The sequence below is a fragment of the Tamandua tetradactyla genome, chromosome 2 (genome assembly GCF_023851605.1).
Source record: "Tamandua tetradactyla isolate mTamTet1 chromosome 2, mTamTet1.pri, whole genome shotgun sequence".
Lineage (NCBI taxonomy): Eukaryota > Metazoa > Chordata > Mammalia > Pilosa > Myrmecophagidae > Tamandua > Tamandua tetradactyla.
In genome coordinates, this window is record NC_135328.1 from 65,235,980 (window position 1) to 65,255,852 (window position 19,873).

A 19,873-nucleotide genomic window follows, 5' to 3' on the forward strand; every position below is an offset into this window, starting at 1 on the left:
TTGTAATGTTAAATAAACTGAAATGTGCCTATTTTGAGATATTTTTTCCTTGAGACAAAGATAAGTTTTATTGAGAGCAATTATAAACTGAGGTATGATTAGCTTATTCTATCATACTTCAAGAAATAAACGACCTACTTGTTTTTGAGGTCCAGTTATATACTCCAATTCAATTTTCATTTTAAACTACTTGGCAATGAACAATAAAGTATTGAAATTAAAACAATAATACCATTTACAGTAGTATCAAAAATGTGTAATACTTAGAGATGTGAAAAATGATAAGAATAATTAGAGGTAAATGTGGTAATGCAATTGCAATCAAAATGTTTAAAATTTATTAGGCCTGGAGTGGGAGTGGAGAATTTGCATTTCTAACAAACTCCAAGTAAAAGAGACCCTGCTTTGCCTCAAGGCTGTAGAGAGCCAGGGCACTAACGTAATACCCAAGTAATTACCAATGACAGTTTTACTCATTGAATTGCTATGACATAATCTCGTCTCATCTTTTCAAAGCTGGGTATCCATTTCTTTGTTTACTAAGTCTATGACGGGTAATTTATATTTTGTTATAGTCGCACATGTGTTCTAGCATCACAATTCCTGTATTTGTTAGGATAAAGCTCGATGTTGTAATAGCAATAATGAGAAAAGACCAGTGTCTTTATCCAACAATTTTTAGTTTTCACTCATATAATGTTGCAAATTGATAGGTGAATTTATTTATGTCGAATATACTGGGGTGAGTCCATTAAAACTTAACACAAGGCTTGCAAGTGTCCTGTGCTCACGTAGGTCAGAGGGGAGAAATCATGGAAGTTGCACTCTGGGAGGTGTTTCTGAACCAGTTCTGGGAGAGGCATACATCACTTCTACTCTCTTAGAGAACCTACACGGCTACAAGTAGCCAAAGGAATTTGGTGCAATTATCAAGGTTTATGACTAAGAAGATGAGGAAATAGATTTTTAGGAGAAAAAAAATTGATGAACACATCGTTAAATAATTTTAATGTTAAATGTACCTTGTTTTATCATTTGTTATAAGGCTATCAGATATAGCATTTGGTAAGAATTTAGAGTTGTGACAAATTCCTTTACAAAATGCTTTGCAAATAGGGTTTAATGGATTGGATTATGTCCCCTAAAATGATATTTTGAAGTCCTACACCCTAGTACATCAGAATATGACCTAATTTGAAAACAGGGTAACTACAAGTTGAATTATATAAGTAAAGTCATATTGGAGTAGGATGAGTCCTTAATTCAACATGACTATTGTCCTCATAAAAAGAGGAAATTTAAACAGAGAGAGGCAGAGACAGAAAAGAGAAGGACGTTTTCATATTTGATTAAAATAATAAATGCACATTAAATTATTTTAGTAATAAAGAAAATAGGATTGTTGAAAAGTCTATAAACTGGGCTGGAAATAGGGTTCCACGCTCTCTTCCTTAAGTGTAACATCTAATTCGAGGGAACTTTTTTTGTTCATTATTTTAACATGTCATAAAAAACATCTTATGATTTAGAAACAAGGACATAATTGAAAATCAGTGTAAAGGATAGATCTATTATTTTGCCTGAATTTTTTTCTAAATGAGGGACAACATCCTTTTATATTATTCTAATATATTACCAATTACAACGTGTGCAATAGCATTCACTACACCCTTTAAGAAAAGCAATTTCAAATTTCCAGTTTCCAGCAAGTTTTCTGTTATGACTTAATGTACAACATCTAACCAAACATCTCAGTCCTTACAACTATACATCATATATGTATAGTTTTTGTTTTTATTTTTTTTTGGTTTAGACCGCGTGTTTTAAGTGCATCTAAATTCCACTCTCTTATTTTAGTAGGCACCTTTTGCTTTGTGAATTTACTAAACAAAAGCAGGGGTTAAATTGAAAAACTACTCTCACATGTCACTTGATGAAAAAAGAGGTCACTTTTTTTCTTCCTTTCTCTTAGCCACTTATAATTTTCATTCAAAATGTTTATTCATTCAAGCCAGTGCAATATAGTGGATAAAAGCACAGGGTATGAAATAAGGTTATCTATGTTCAAATCCTCAATACCTATAAAATAATGTACAATTTATTCAGTCTCAATATTTACATTTCATAGTCTTATAATAATGATCCATGTCAGATAAATTACGTAAATGAAATAAAAATGGGTTCCTCTTTCTAACAGTGCGGCTAATTAGATAACTTGAAATGAAACCTATTTCAAGTGAAATAAATAAAAACAAAATATTGAATAAATTTGTAAACTACAGTTGTATATGTGTGTATTGTCTGTATGTCTGTGTGTGAGTGTGCAGTAATGCATGGTGGAGCTAGCATGGAATTGAGCAATCCGCAGGCCCCAACACAAAGCAGCAGAAGCACGTGGAGATAAGCAAGCTCTTCATATACTTCTGCTTTTGAGATCTTGAGCTTCTTCTTTCCTGGCTGCATAAGAAATTATTATAAGCTTTTCCCCAAATGAGGTGTTTAATAAGAGACTTTCACACAAAACTATGACTTCCAAGGGAATACATCTTCAAGTTCAAGATAAATGAAAAATTTACTCAAATCATAGAAAGAGATGGCAAGAAACCATGCCTCCACCTTGGGTCTGGGTAGAAGAAAATAAAATACCTCTGAAACTTCCAACATTAAAATGGCTTACATTCAGATTTTTAGCGCAACTTTATGCAGCCTGATATGAAAATCTTAAGCAAAAATTACAAGCTTAAGGTGATTTCAGTTTCCTAGTGTTTCCAGAAATATAGTCACCTCAAAGCTTTAGTTCTCTACAGAGGATCTTAACTTCTCGGTCCTCAAAGAATTCCCACGGACTTCTAAAGTTAAAAGTCAAAATTGAAAACAACAACATAAAACATTCTAGTTAGTACAAACAGTTAATAAGAGACATCATGAGGAGTTCCATGAAGATTTCATGGTAATAGATTTATTACACACTAAATATGAAAAAATATGCTTATACGTTCTATAAATACAAAAGACATTTAAAAATATAAGCAGGGTAAGAGTCTGCAAAGAATGGCCAAGAAAATGCAAGTATCAATTAGAGATTGTTGATATAAAAATGATTATTATAAATAAAAGCACAAGCCAAGATTCTGCTTCCAAGTAGAGCATGGTGTGCTCACATTCCAATTGAAACAACTTATAAAAACTGAGATAATATCCAAGCATCATATTATTAGAATCCATAGAGAGCCACGGGAGCAAACGGGACCAAATTATATTAGAGTTTCACAAAGGAGAAAATTCCTCTGAAATTATCTAATATTTCTACATGTTTTTCTCCTTGAATATTTTCTAATTTTAGGCATCAGCTGAAATTCGGGCTTGGCTTGAGAAGATCCCGGTTGGGTCTATTGAGAAATTAGCAAATCCTCTAGTGGTTGCAAAGAATTTTATTGTAAACTGTAAAAATCTGACTACCTAAAGTAATTACTTTTCCTTATAGGCCATTCACTGAGTTCTGGGTTTGTATGGGAGGGTAACAAGGTAGTCAAATGTGCAGAAAGATGATTGAAATCTCTAGTAGTTTCCCAGGGCTTAGGTAAGAAATCACAAGCTGTAAGGAAGAGTTTTGCCTCAAAAATAGAGATGACAAACTCACAAAAGTTTGTCAGGTTTTGAAATTGAGTGATTAGGAGCCTGAAGAACAGAGCCAAACATCCAAAGGAGAAAATTGTATTTCTTATAGTTTTATTTAAGGCTGAAGAGAGATAAACCTATGAACTTATAATCAAAACCTAAGAAAGCTGCATACTAGGCAAAGAGGGAATCAGAGGAGATTTAGTCTTGCTAAACTTGCAAAGTAAACACAACCAAGTTCAAAACCTGATTTGAGATTGTCATTTTCTCACTGACTTAACATATGAAAGGACAAAATTTCCATAATATAATATGAGGAGTCTGTTATATGCCAAGATCACCATACATCCTAATATAATAAACTATATAAAGAAGCAAAGAACTAATACTTATAAACAAGAGGAAATATGAAGAATGAAAAATGTAAGCAGACCCACAGATGGCTCAGATGTATTTAGCTGATAAAGATTTTAAATAGTTTTGATTAATATGTTAATGAATAATATTTTTAAAATGGACAAACTGGATGAATACATTGAGGAATTTAACAGAATTTGATCATCTAAAAGTAGAAACATCTTGAAGAGGAGGTGAGGAACTGTGTATAACCATTATGAATTAACTGGTACTAAAATTGACCTCCTGCCCTAAAGAAAATCGAAAATTGGAAAAAAAAAGTCTCAAACCAGTGTTCAAATTTCTTACAGTCAGATGGTCTGGATAGTTATGCCAGTTTGAAGCTGTTATGTATCCCAAAAAAGCCATGTCCTTTAATATTTCTGGGTGAAATATTTTTAATTGTTTTCATGGAAAAATGGCCCACCCAAATGTGGGTGGTAAATTTTGATTAGATGGTTACCATGGAGATGTGTCTCCACCCATTCAAGGTGGGGTTGCTTACTGGAGCCTTTTAAGAGGGTACCATTTTGGAAAAAGCTTTAGAGCCACCAGTACCAACAGAGCCTATACAGCCAAAGACCTTTGGAGTAGAAGGAAAATGGCCCTGCAGAAGAATTATGAAATGAGGAGAGAAAGCAAGCAGACATCGCCATGTGCCCTCCCAGCTGAGAAAGAAACCCTAAACTTCATCTGCCCTTTCTTTGGAGTTAAGGTATCTTTCTCTTGATGCCTTAATTTGGACATTTTCATGGCCTTAGAACTGTAAAGTTGCAGTTTAATAAATACCCCCTTTTAAAGAACCCCATTCCAGTTCTGATGTATTGTGATCTGGCACTTTCAAACTAACACAACAGGGATCACCTAGCTTTCTATCTGGAGGCACTTTCCAGAATGCAGCGCAATGAGGGGGGAATCCAAGCAAATCATGGCAGCCCCATACTTCTCATGCAATAAATATGATTATTCTTGAACACATGAAAAGCCTATTCAAGATTAGGCATATGAGTGCATGTGCGGATGTTGGCTGTAACTCCTGCATTATCCATATATCCTAACGAAGATAATTTATTTCCCAACTAAGTTAGTAAAAGTTGCTTGAGGAGCTTTTATATGATAAGCTTTTACATGATGAGCTTTATACCTGAATAGGTTTGATGAGTTTTTACTTCTTTACAAGAAAAAAAGTTAACATTGACAATATCCCCTCATAAACTGAGCATTTTACATTTTTTATATATTATAAAAACTTCACATATGATAGTTAATTTTATTTTTAAACATACATACATTTTTAAAACTATGCTCATAATATTATTATAAATATAATTCACCGTACCTTAATAAATGAAATGATATTTTTAGTTTTAATAGTTAAATTAATTCAAATGTTAAAAATAAATATGCCATTAGAAATGGAAAAACAACAGACAACTAAATATCTAAAATTGTGATTAGCTATCTTTAAACAAAATATATAATCATAAATGAGAGCTCCCATATGTATTTTTGCAAAAATGACTTTAAGAAACATACACACATCAATAAACTAATAGAGAGGGTCTAGTGCAGGTTGCTGGATATCCCAAGTGGTTGATTTAAGCACTCATCCTCTCCATAATGATATCCTCTTCAGTTTGCCTTCCAAATATAACTTAAGATGTTCTTTTTGCTCCACTTTTCCCCCAACTTTGTCTATATTTGGGATCTTTATCTTATTCACCTGGATCACTACAATAACCTCTAAGTATTTTTTATACTTATTGTTCAATTGCAAAATTTATTCCCTGCAAAATCACCAGAGTTTTCATCTTAAAATTTATAACATTATTCTGTTGCACAAACCTTTTAACTGTTTTCTGTTCCCACTCTAAGAGAAGTCCAAACTTGGGGGGCAGGCCAATCAGGTGTACCAAATGCAATTTCAACCCACCATTCTAATGCACTCTCCTTGTATTACATTTAACACCCCTCCATTCCTTTATGGTCTTTCTGGTTTTCTAAGAGTGTGTTATTTTATCCCACAAAGTATAATTTTCAAGCAAGAATGAGACTCAGAATGACCTGAAGTCCTTGTCTATATTCCATTTTCTACACTGAACTTATACTTATTCAAGATAAAATATATGCTTTGTTTATGTATGTATGCCCCCAAATGTACAAGAACAGCCAACAATAAATACTCAGTGATAATTTATCCAATTAGTTAATAAATATATGAATATATACGTATGTGTGTAAATAAATCATGCTTTGAGTGGTTGTATATAATTAATAAAAAATTAATTACTATTCAGTGAAGTTTTAAAATAAAGAGCATATAGAACAAAGCTATAGCTGAATACAATTATCAAACCAATTCTCTGGCATTCATCAATGTGTTGGTGAATTACTTTACAAGACATTGAACTAAACTAATAGTAATTTTTCAAGTCATCTCACAGATTCACAATGTTACTAAGTTGAAAAAAAACATGCATATCATATTCTTAGGCAATACGTGTTTTCAAAATTCCCCTCAAAAATGATTGAGCATTCTTAAAAGCCTTCCCTGTATTAACTGGCATCCTCAACACAGAATAAAAAATTCAGAATTCAAATTAAAGCATCATTTTCAGAAACTATAAACAATGTTACCAATTATGCACATAATCTGACATGAAGAAAGCTCCTTTTCTTGTATCTTAACAAGTCATTCAGTAAAGGATTGATTATTCCAAGAAATTTCAAGGGTACAATCAGCACTAATATCCTGAAAATGAAGTAATTGGGGATTAGCAACATTTAATTTGATGATAGCACAATTTAACTTAGAATGTCTTCACTTCTGTGCATTTAAAATTTCAGGTTTCAACAGCTATTTAACACACTCTGATAAAAATGGAAAAAAATGAAAAATATCACGATCAATTCAGTAGGTTGGAATTCTGATCACCTGTTTCTCACTTGACACCACAACTTCTTCCTTACAAAAGTATTATAAATGATTGATTTAAATGAAATAATTCAGTTACATAGCTTCTCTTCATTAAGTTTTCCCATTCTTCTATAATATATTTTCAGAGATTACATGAATTTAAACTAAAAAATATATAAATACAAATATGAGACTTTCCAATTACCCTATCTTAAGGAATTTTTAATATTCATTTTATTTTAGAAAACTTTTACATTTGCAGAAAAGACATGAGTAAAGAACAGCCAGTTGCCATATATCATTCAAGCAGTTTCTCCTATAGCTAACATCTTACAAAACTGTAGTACATTTGTCACAACTAATAAAACAATATTGGAACATGAGCATTAAGATTGAATAAGCAAGAATTAATGGCAATGAATTTACTTTCCCAGGACTTAGGCTTTAACACCCTGGCAGGAACTTCAGTGGATGTGGCAAAATCATCATTGGGGTGGCTCTTAGAAGCTTGGGAATAGTAATGACCCATTCCGAGGAAGTGGAAATTCCTGAGTCATCTACTTTGAAAGAAGTGTCCTGAGATGAGACTATATATGGTCTCTAGGCAGTGGCCAATGGTCTACGCAATGGATTATGGCTTGGTAGACAAAGGAGGTTTGAGATAGAGCCATGAAGATGGTCATATGGGAGTGAGTACAAAATGTGAACATTTTTGTATTACCTGTTAATGCTCACCAAAAAGCTTTCATAACGGAAGAGATACTAAACAGCCAAGTTGACAAAATGTTTGAGCAAGTTAACATTCAACAGCTTTCATAATAGACCACCTAGACATGGCACAAAGTGAGCAGGAATAGAGCGAGAAGGGTGGCAGAGATTGAGACTACACACTTAGGGATGCTCATTTCACAAAACCCATCTAACAGCTTCTTTTGAATGTTCAAACTGTCATTTTATGGAATATTTTCCAGTTCTAGTGTTGGAGTACTATTCCTGGAAGAGACCATCCAGCCACTTGGCAATAAGTCAGGAAGGACCAGTAGTTTCCTCACAGGACACATTTTCCCAAGGGAACTAATCCATTACCACACTCCTGTGGCTTTTAGAGTTCCTGATTAACAGCCATGAAATATTATATGACATAATATCAGAGCAGGCGCTTGCTTCATAGTAAAAGAGATAAGGGAAAGGATCCATGACCCTGAAATATACTGGTGTTATTACACAACACACCTCCTAAAACCATCTGTCTTTTTAGAATGTTTGAATAGCTGGTTGAAATGTGCCTGAAGCTCTAGCTTAGAAGATATGTTTCATAAAGATGGATGCCAACTTTTAAGATTATGTTCTAGTCAGATACCTCTATACGCATTGTATTATCAATAGGGCTAATTTATGTGTCTGGGGAACAAGGAAAGGAAGCAGGAGTGGCTCCAATTACCCATCACTCCAATTGACTCCCTGGGAGAATTTGTGATTCTTGTCTCAACTACTCTGGGTTCTAACTGCTAGACATCCTGTTCTCCCAGGGATGCCATAGGAATCAGCGAGGATCCTATTGAAGAATAAACACTGGCTGTTGCTCCTTGTGTCCACTGATCTGCAGTAGAGAAGAGGAGTCACCATTTTTGCAAAGATATCTTTATATCAGGGAGAGGTAGGTCTGCTTTTACATGTTGAGGCATGGGGTAATTTGAGTAGAATCTAAGTGATCCACTTGGGCAAATCTTGATACTTCCTAACTGGGTGAAGTAGTGAATGGACACTTCTCATGCAAAGTGTGAGAAGTCATGATTTTTAGGGACTCAGATAACTTAACAATGAGGATTTGAGTCATGCCACCAGGTAAGGTTTCAAGACCTACTGACTGATAACTGAGGAGAGATAACTGTAAATGATAGTGAAAGGGGGAGAAAATGAGTACCAGTTAGGATGGCAAACCAACAGTATCAACAGGAACTGCAGTTCATTCCTTCCTTCCGTTTTTTTCTGAGGAAGAAAAGCCAACAAGACCCATCCATGAAAATGGTTCTTCCTGGATATGTATTATTATGGGAACTATGGCAGCCATTAAGGAGCACATTTGGGTCTCTTGCTAGCTATCTGTCTAAACTGGGACTCTGAACCAGCCATCAAACTGAGACTTCTCATCAGCCTACCTAATACTTTTTCAGAGCCCAGCTATGGTCTGAGGCTTTTTCTACAGAATCCTCCTTTTTTTTATCTCATGTTCATAGATGTCATATCAGCACCATCATCTGAAGACTCTTGCTGCTTATTCTGATCCCTCTCCCTGTTTTCCCTGACAGGTATTAACTTCAATAAATCTCTCGCATTTACAATTTCATCATGGTGTCTGGCTTACTCAAAGATCCCAGATACTTTAAGATCCTCCATAGTAACCATTTCTCAAATTTTAATGTGCGTATCAATTACCTGGAGATCTTATTAAAATACAAAATCAGATTCAGAATGAATCTGAATGGAATGGAACCTGGCATTCTGCTTTTCAACAGTCTCCTATGCTGCTGGTCTACACACCTCATGTGAATAATGACAGTCTCTGGCATTCACTATAATGTCTTTCAAGCAGCTATCTCTTGATTAATACACTTTGATTAATATATATGGAGATTCTAGAATTCCATCAGTGGTTTGTATTTCAACCTGTGAAAATAATGTATTATTTGGTATTAGAGATTTTATATATTTATAAATTTGGGGGGAAGTTTTTTAGATAAAAGCATAAAGAGCCTTTATTTTTCCTAAATTATTTACAATTTTATTCCTCTGTATAAAGGATATAACCATTGATGCTTGGTGTAGAAATATACTAAGCATGAAGTATTATTGGGATCCAAAGAATGTTTAATTTGGAGTTTATTTGGAGATACATAAATATGTTAGTGAGAAAAATACAATTCAACAAATCAATGCAAATATCCTAAGTATATGGAAATGTGGATTATTATATCACATGAAATTAAGTGCATAAAACCCATGTGTATGCATGTATAGACTTTCATGTCTGAGCGTCTTAGTTAAAGCTCATAAAATCTAATATTAACTTAAAAGGGATAGTAAATAATAGTCTATATTCCCTTATTCTCAACTTCCAAATTTGTTTACTTAGCTCCATAGAGAAGATAAATTATAATTAATTATATTCTGGAATGAAATACATGTAGATGAATAAAAAATATATTGACAGGATTTCTCAGGAAATCTTTTAGCCATTACCTGAATTAGAATACTTAGGAGCTTATTAAAGCCTAAATGCATGAAACCTGACCCAGACTTATTGACCTAGAATCTCTGGGCAAAAAGATTGGGACTTTGCATTTTTAATAGGATCATTTGAACAGTAAAGTAGAGTATTAACATGCTGAACAAACGCTTATTAATCTTACAGCACTCTTGAATGATGACAGATAGATATTACTGCCAGTTAATGGATAATTACCATGTAGCCCTACCATGCAGGAAACTAATCAAGTTTACTCACCTCATTTTTTTAAAAATGAATAAACCTTGTTCATGAGAACCCATATAATAGAGAGTAGTAGGACTAGATGTTGAAGGCTAGATTTTTGTTTTCTAATTCTCTTTGGCATTTCTGTTAATCAGATTTGATAGTCACTAATAACTCCAAGAGTGAGAAAAAAGTTTGAGGAAAAGAGTATCATCAGTATATCTGTAAAAATATTTTGTTCCTTTTTTTAAATGTATTTGGGACTATAAACATCACTCCATATCTGTGGCTTTAGCCTTAAAAAATACTTTGATATAACAACCAACATATATATTGTATTGCATTGTATTGTCTGTAACATGATTACTTGTTTGTTTTTCTGCAATCAAATACAATATAAACAACATGAAAAACTAATACTCTGTGTGCCTTTTTCAATTTATGGACCCCAGAAAAGCCATGTCCTTTAATTCTCATTCAGCATTGCTGGGTGGAATAAAAAAACAAACAAACTAAAGTTTTGCAGGTTCCCATGGAGATGTGACCCACCCATTCAAGGTGGGGTTGTTTACTGGACGCCTTTAAGAGTGACCCATTTTGGAAAAAGTTTTAGGGCCATGAGAGCAGATACAGCCAGAGACCTTTGGGGATGAAGAAGGAAGAAGCCCATGGGGGAGCATCATGAAATAAGAAATCTGGAGGAAGCTAGCAGACATCACCAAGTTCACCATGTGCCTTTCCAGTTGAGAGAGAAACCTTGAACTTCACTGGCCTTTTTTTTTGAGTGAAGGTAACCTCTTATTGGGGCCTTAATTTGGACGTTTTCCAGCTTTAGAGCTGTAAACCTGCAAGTTAATAAATTCCCCTTTTTAAAAGTCATTCCATTTTTGGTATATTACATTCTGGCAACTTGTAAACTAGAACACTCTGTCTTCTACCTAGGATACTGATTGGGACTTAATTGGAACTAAAACAATAAAAAAGATGTTTGCTGAGTGTCATGATCAGGTTTGTGTGTCAACTTGGCCAGGTGTTGGTACCTGTTTGTCTAGTTGGGAAAGTGCTGGACTGTCTTATGCTATGAAACATTTCATAGAATTAAATCATGATCATGTCAGATACATCCACAACTGATTCCATTTTTAATCAGCCAAGGGGAGTGCCTTATTTAATGAGGGATGCTTAATTTAATCACTGGAAGCCTTTTAAGTAGGATTCTGAAGAGACAGGTTCTCTTCCAGCTTCTGCTGGCAAGCCTCTCCTGTGGAGATCATCCAGACCCTACATTGGAATCATCAGCTTCACAGCCTGCCCTACAGATTCTGGACTCTATGTTCCCATGGTTACATGAGATACTTTTATAAATTTTATATTTATGAATATTTCCTGTTGATTCTGTTTCTCTAGAGAACACTAACTAATACAACTTGGTACCAGGAGTGCTTCTTAAGAAGCAGAATCTTAAAAATGGATTTCTATGAACAGATTTCTATGCTGACTGGACTCAAAGGCCCTAAGGACTGCAATTCCTGTAATCAGAAAGACATTGCCAATCCATGGAGTGAGTTGGCAAAAGAAGTAGTCAAAATATCAACATTTGATTCTTCTAATGCTTCACTTGGACAAAGCCGGGCTCTGGGGGATAAGGTTTTTGACACCTTTACAGTTTTGTGGAAATAAGAAGTATAGAGATGTTGGCTGGTTGTTGTTAGATGCACTGAATGCATTAATAAGTGAAAGGGGTGGGCTTAAACCTTCAAACGAGAAGCTTACGTGACGTCTGACAGATGTAGACATTTCTGTGAGAGGCCTGAAGGAAAATCTTATTTCCTGTAGCTGTAGAGTTGAGATTTCTGAAAATAAGACTCAGAATCTTATTTTATAGGTATAACTTTAGAACATAAACTGAAATCTCAATCTTGCATGGTATCTGCCATTAAAGTGAGGACATTGAGATTGGAAAGGAGTGGGACCCTGAAAATGGGATGTCGACATATGAATTGATGATAATGTTGGTGGAGAGGTTGAAACCCTGGATCATGCTGAGCCTTCTCTAGATGACCCTGTAATAGTCTGCCCTGAAGACATAACCGCCCCACCTCCAGTCTGCCTTGAGCACTTGGCCACCCATCCTCTACCTGAAGGGATTTTCCCTAGAGTGATTAATCCTGTTTCACCAGATGAAATGCAAATGAAAGCCCTGAAGCCAATGGCTTGGAAGATATTTCTAATTCTTTTCCTGATCCACCCCCACAACTACTCATTTCTTCCAGACCTATAACTAGACTAAAGTCCCAACAGGCCCCTAAAGGTGAGGTACAAAGTAAGTATCACACATGAGAAGGTTTGTTATACTCCAAAAGAACTGTGTGAGTTTTCCAAATTATATAGATAGAATTCAGAGGATTACATGTGGCAATGGATTTTAAGGGTGTGGGACAATCATGAGAGAAATATAAGGCTGGCTCAGGCTGAATTTATTGATATGGGCCCACTAAACAGAGATTCTGCATTCAATGTTATAGCTCAAGGGATTAGAAAAGGCATGAACAGTTTGTTTGGATGGTTGGCTGAAACACAGATAAAAAGGTGGCCAACATAACCTCAGGTTGAAATGCCAGAACCACCCTGGTATAATGTAAATGAGGGGATCCAGAGGCTTATGGAGGTCAGGTGATTGATGGACTTTTAGCTCAGGTCCATTTCACAGTGGGTCCAGTGGGGCCCTGGACCCATTCTGTGGTTATTTCCCCAATTCCAGATTGCATAATTGTAATAGACATGCTGAGCAACTGGCAGAATCCCCACATTGGCTATCTAACTCTTGCAGTGAAGCCTATTATGGTGGGAAAAGTCAAGTGGAAGCCACTAGAACTGCCCCTACCTAGCACAATAGTAATTCAGAAGCAATACAGGATTCCTGGAGGGATCAGAGATTACTGCCACTTTTAAGGACTTGAAGGATGCAGGGGTGGTGATTTCCACCACATCCTGATTCAACTCTCCTATTTTGCCTGTGCAGAAAACAGATGGGTCTTGGAGGATGACAGTGGATTATTGTAAACTCAACCAGGTGGTAACTCCAATTGCAGCTGCTGTTCCAGATGTGGTATCATTGCTTGAGTAAATCAATACATCCTCTTGTACCTGGTATGCAGCTGTTGATCTGGCAAATGCTTTTTTTCTCAGTAGCTATTAGTAAGAACCACCAGAAATAGTCTACGTTCAACTGGCAAGGTCAGCAATGTACTTTCACTGTCCTACCTCAGGGGTATATCAACTTTCCAGCCTTATGTCATAATGTTGTCTGCAGGAAACTTCATCATTTCTCCCTCCCACAAGACATCACACTGGCCCATTATATCGATGATATCATGTTGATTACACCTAATGAGCAAGAAGCAACTATTCTAGACTTACTGGTAAGGCATTTGCATGTCAGAGGATGGGAGATAAATCCAACAAAAAATACTGGGACCTTTCACCTTAGTGAAATTTCTAGGTGTCCAGTGGTGTGGGGCATGTCGAGATATCCTTTCTAAGGTTAAGGATAAGTTGCTGCATGTGGCCCCTCCTACAACCAAAAAAAAGGCACAATACCTAGTTGGTCTCTTTGGATTTTGGAGGCAACATATTCCTCATTTGGGTGTGCTACTCTAACCATTGATTGAGTGGCTATAAAAGCTGCTAATTTTGCTTGGGGACCTGAATAAGAGGAGGCTCTGTGACAAGTCCAGGCTGCTGTACAAGCTGCTCTGCCACTTGGGCCATATGATGCAGCAGATCCAATGGTGCTGGAAGTGTCAGCAGCAAATAGAGATGCTGTTTGGAGCCTTCAGCAGGTGCCTAGGAGAATCACAATACAGACCCTTAGGATTTTGGAGCAAAGCCTTACCATCTGCTGCAGATAACTACTCTCCTTTTGAGAATCACCCTTTGGTCTGCTACTGGGCCTGAGTAAAGACCGAATGCTTAACCTTGGGCCACCAAGTTACCATGAGGCCTTGAGTTGCCTAACATGAGCTGGCTGTTCTCTGACCCACCAAGCCATAAAGTTGGGCATGTGCAGCAGCACTCCATCATAAAATGGAAATAGTATATATGAAATAGGGTCAGAGCAGGTCCTAAAGGCACAAGTAAGTTACATGAGACAGTGGCCCAAATGCCCCTGGTCTCCACTCCTGTCACATAACCTTCTCTTTCCCAGACCAGAGCTATGGCCTCTTTGGGAGTTCCTTACAGTGAACTGACTGAGAAAGAGAAAACTTGGGCCTGGTTTACAGATGGTTCAGCACAATATGCAGGTACCACCCAAAAGTGGACAGTTGCAGCACTACAACCCCTTTCTGGGGTGTCCTTGAAGAACAGTGATGAGGGAAAATCCTCTCAGTGGGTAGAACTTTAGACAGTGTACCTGGTTGTTCACTTTGCTTGGAAGGAGAATTGGCAGAGATGTGTTTGCATACTGACTCATGGGCTGTTGCTAATGGTTTGGCTGAATGGTCAGGGATTTGGAAAGACCATAATTGGAAAATTGGTGACAAAGAGGTCTGGGGAAGAAGTATGTGAATAGACCTTTCTGAGTGAGCTAGAAACATGAAGAAATTTGTGTCTCATGTGAAGGTGTACCAGAGGGTGACTTCAGCAGAGGAAGGTTTTAATCAAGTGGATAAGAAGATCCGTTCTGTGGATACCAGTCAGTCTCTTCCCCCAGCAACTCCTGTCATTGCCCAATGGGCTCATGAACAAAGTGGTCATGGTGGTAGGGATGGAGGTTATGCATGGGCTCAGCATCATGGACTTCCACTCACCAAGGCTGATTTGGCTACAGCCACTGCTGAGTTCACAGTCTGCCAGCAGCAGAGACCCACACTAAGCCCTTGATATGGCACCATTCCCTGAGGTGACCAGCCAGCTACATGGTGGCAGGTTGATTACATTGGACCACTCCCTTCATGGAAGGGGCAGCAATTTGTTCTGACTGGAATAGACACATACTCTGGATATGGGTTTGCTTTCCCAGCACACAATGCTTCTGCCAAAACTACCATTTGTTGGCTTATAGAATGCCTCATCCATCATCATGTTATTCCACACAGCATTGCTTCTGATCAGGGAACACACTTCACAGCAAATGAAGTGCAGAGTGGACATCTGCTCATGGAATTCTCTGGTCTTACCATCCATGTTCCCCATCATCCAGAACCAGCTGGATTGATAGAACAGTGGAATTGTCTTTTGAAACACAATTCTGGTGCCAACTAGGTGGCAATACCTTGCAGGGCTGGGGTAATGTTCTCCAGGAAGCTGTGTAATCTCTGAATCAAAATCCACTGTATGGTGCTGTTTCTCCAATAGCCAGGATCCGTGGGTCCAGGAACCAAGGGGTGGAAATGGGAGTAGCACCACTCACTATTACCTCTAGTGATCCACTAGGAAAATTTTTGCTTCCTGTCCCTGTGACTGATCTCTGCTAGTATACAGGTTTTAGTTTCAAAAGGCAGAGTGCTTCCATCAGGAGAAACAATGATTCCACTGAACTGGAATCTACGACTGCCACCTGGTCACTTTGGTCTACTCATGCCCTGGATCAAGAAGCCAAGAAGGGAATTACATTACTGGCTGGGGTGATTGACCCTGACTATCAGTGAGAACTAAGACTGCAAGTACACAATAGAGATAAAGAAGAATTTTCCTGGGAAGGCCACAGTGGCTCACTGGCAGAGGTTTTGCCTGTCATACCAGAGACCCAGGTTTGAGTCCCGGTGCCTGCCCCTGTTAAAAAAAAAAAAAAAAAGAAGAGTTTTCCTGGAATATAGGAGATCCCTTAGGGCATTTTTTAGTACTACCATGCCCTGTGATTAAAATCAATGGAAAACTACAGCAAACCAAATCCAGGCAGGGCTATCAGTGGCTCTGAAACTTCAGGAATGAAGGTTTGGTTCACCCCACCAGGCAAAGAACTACGGCCAGCTGAAGTGCTTGCTGAGATTTAAGGGAACATGGAATGAAGGTAGTGATAAATATGAACTATGACCACATGATGAGTTACAGAAATGGATACTGTAATGTTGTTTTGCTCATGTTATACTATTTAAGTTGTAAAATATCAAGTTTAAGAATGAATATTACCCAAGGACTTGCACCCTATTCTGGAGAGAGTCAATGTTTCCAGTTATATGTAGGACAGTTAAGTATTGTTAGGTAAGAAAAAAAATGTGTCTTTTATTGTTTCCTATTTAGAAATTAGGTATGGTTTAAGGTGATGAGCATAGCTACCAAGTTGACAAGGGGTGGACTGTCATGGTCAGGTTCATGTGTCAACTTGGCCAGGTGGTGGTGCCCCATTTATCTGGTTGGGCAAATGCTGGCCTATCTTTTGCTATGAAGACATGTCATAGAATTAAATCTAATCACTGGAAACTTTTTAAGAAGTTTTTTAAGATTCAGATAAGACAGGTTCTTCCAGACCCATTGGAATCATCAGCTTCACAGCCTGCCCTACAGATTTTGGACTCTAAGTTCTCATGGTTATGTGAGGCACTTTTATAAATTTTATATTCATAAATGTTTCCTGTTGATTCTGTTTCTCTAGAGAACCTTAAATAATATATTGAGTGAATTTATTATTTTAATTTCTGCAAATTCTTTAAAACTTTTTTAGTTTGAAAAAACACTGATGTCTTTGTTTTCAGAGTTACTATGACCCATAACCACACAGTGAATTGGCTAAAACACCAGGAATTTATTGTCTTATAGTTTTGGAGCTAGAAGTCCAACATCAAGGTAATCGCAGCATTTGCTTTCTCCCAGACTCTGTATCATTCAGTCAATCCTCTGTCACAGAACGATCTCTTTTTCTTTATGTTTGCTTCTCTGATTTCCACTGACTTCTGACTTCTTCTGACTGACTACATCTGGATTCTCTTTGCTTATAAGGACTTTAGCCATATTGATTAAGGCTGGTCCTATTTTGATTTGATTTCATCTAAATAGGATCATCAACTATCCTATTCACAAATGAGTCTACATTTTTACTAATAACAACAGCTTCAAAGATCCTATTTACAAATGGGTTCACACCCACAGGAATGTGGATTAAGATTCAATTTGTCAATTTGTTATAAGTGATAGTTGTTTCATTAAAATTGTTTTTAGCACCTACTAGCTAATCATACAATTTTCTTCTATTAATCTTTAATTTAGAATCAGATTTATAGATTTGTTTAAATGCTAAACTATCCGTATTTTCCCAGGATATGGTAAACTTGGTCATGATATGTTTCTTATGATAGCGTTGAATTTGTTTACTTTGTATTCATATTTATGAGCAATTTCTTTATTTACTTTCTTTGTTTGTATTTCATATAAAGCTTCTTTTGTATCAAGAAATTCCCTGCCAGGAGCTCAGCTCAGCTGCCAGGTGTTGAAGGTTAGGCCAGTTCAGTAATCAAAGCAAAAATGGAAGGAATAGTAAAGCCTTTAATCATTTGCTGTGACCATTTAAGCAAGAGGTTAACCCGGAGAAAATGCTCCAGTGCCTCTGTTGCATTTCCCTCCGTGGAAGGAGATTCACCTGGATCAGTACAGATGCAGGGTCATCGCACTGATGAGGGAGCCCCAGACAAAAGGTTCCTGCAGTTTTATGGACCAGGGGCTGCTGGGAGAAGGTGATGCTAGTAGTAGAAAAGTACCGCAGAGTGAGTTATAGTGGAGAAAGTATCTTCAAGATCTCTCTCTCTCTGATAAGGATGTCTCAGGAGAGGATCCGAGGAAGTTCTCTGGGGAAGAATGCAGTACGGGCAACAGCATGACTACCCTGGTGCTAGGGTCCTTGACTTCCAGTCCCTGCAGATTGCAACATAGTAGACGTGAGCCAAGTCTCTGAGGGAGACTTCCCCACGAAGCCTGCCAAGTAAGGTCCCCGTAAGTGCCTATGGTCGACCCTGAAAAATCACACATAAAATTGTGACAAGGAGCTGGATTTCTCCTTCCCTATTTGTTCAACGTGTTTGTGTAAGATCAAAATGATCTGTTTTGAGACACTTTTGGATAATATCCCTACAATATCGTTTGAATTGGGCTAAGTATTTTTTCATTTGAGGATGACTTTCATTTTTGGTTAAATATTATTAATGGTAAAAATTGTTCAGGTTTTCAATTTCTTCTTGAGATAGGTTTGGTAAGGGTTGTTCTCGTGCTGCCTTCAGAGCATGGCACTAAATGAGAGTTAAGAAAGAATAAGTGTCCATAGGAAGAAATGAAAGAGAAATGTGTATTAACTCAAAAGACTTTTCATCAAGGAGGAAAAATATTTAAAAACTTGGAGTAAAGAAGTACATATAACAGAAGATAAGACAGGAAATCTGGAGAAATTGAGGCATGGTACCTGTCATATTGAATGTGTGGGAAATAAATTAGTGTTAGGAAAATCACAGGTGCTACAATATGTCCTATATCAGTTTCTGTTAAATATAAACATTTCTTTAATCAAAATATCATTATGTTTTCCCTGAATTTGCTTCATAGGATATTCCAATTCTCTATCACCTTCAGGAAGTTGAAAGAGCCAAAACTGTAAAATATACCTGACACAGGTGTTAGTAAAGACTTTGAAAAAGATAGAAATGCAGATATTTCTTTACAAGGTATACTGTTTACTCGTTTTCAATGCTCATTAAGTCTCTCTGTTATACAGAGTAGGGAATGGAATATAATAAAGCAGTAGATAATGTCATTCATTCATTCAATTCACCTAAAAGTTTTTGAGTATTCACTCTGCATTGGGGGCCATATACAGTAAATAGAATTTACTGATTAGACAGAGGTAGTAAGGATGGGCTCCAATCAAAGGAAGTTACAAATTTTCTAAATATCTTTCAGTTTTTTCAGGATGGACAGCTGTGAAATTATTGTGGCTGTATATCAGGTATTTTTAAGGAAGGCTAAGTATCAAAATCTTCCTTCAAATTTCCTTCCATGCAGAATGGCTTATATTAACTCTTTCAAAACTTCTGACTTGACACTGTAGGGAAAAGTGGTTAAACAAAATCAGTGAGGGAAAATAAATGTTTTATTTTGTAGAATATTCCAGTATTATTTTAGCATATGCACAGTAAAATGCAGAAATATTAAGTATGCATGAGTTTTGACAATCATATACACCATACTGCTTAAAGATATTGAAGCTTCATATAACCTGAAAAGATCTTGCATGTTTTTTCCCACTCAAATCCTGTTCCTCAAGAAACAGCCATTATTCTTACTTCATTCAACATAGATAAGATAAGTTCTGTTTTAATATCTCACATACAGAGAACAGCATGCTATTTTGGTGTTTGGCATTCTTACTGGGCATAATTTTGAGATTTATCTATGTTATTACGGTATCCATAGTTTAGCTCTTTTAATGGTGTTATTCCACTGTGTAAAAATATTTTTTCATTTCATTTGCCTATTTAATGAATATT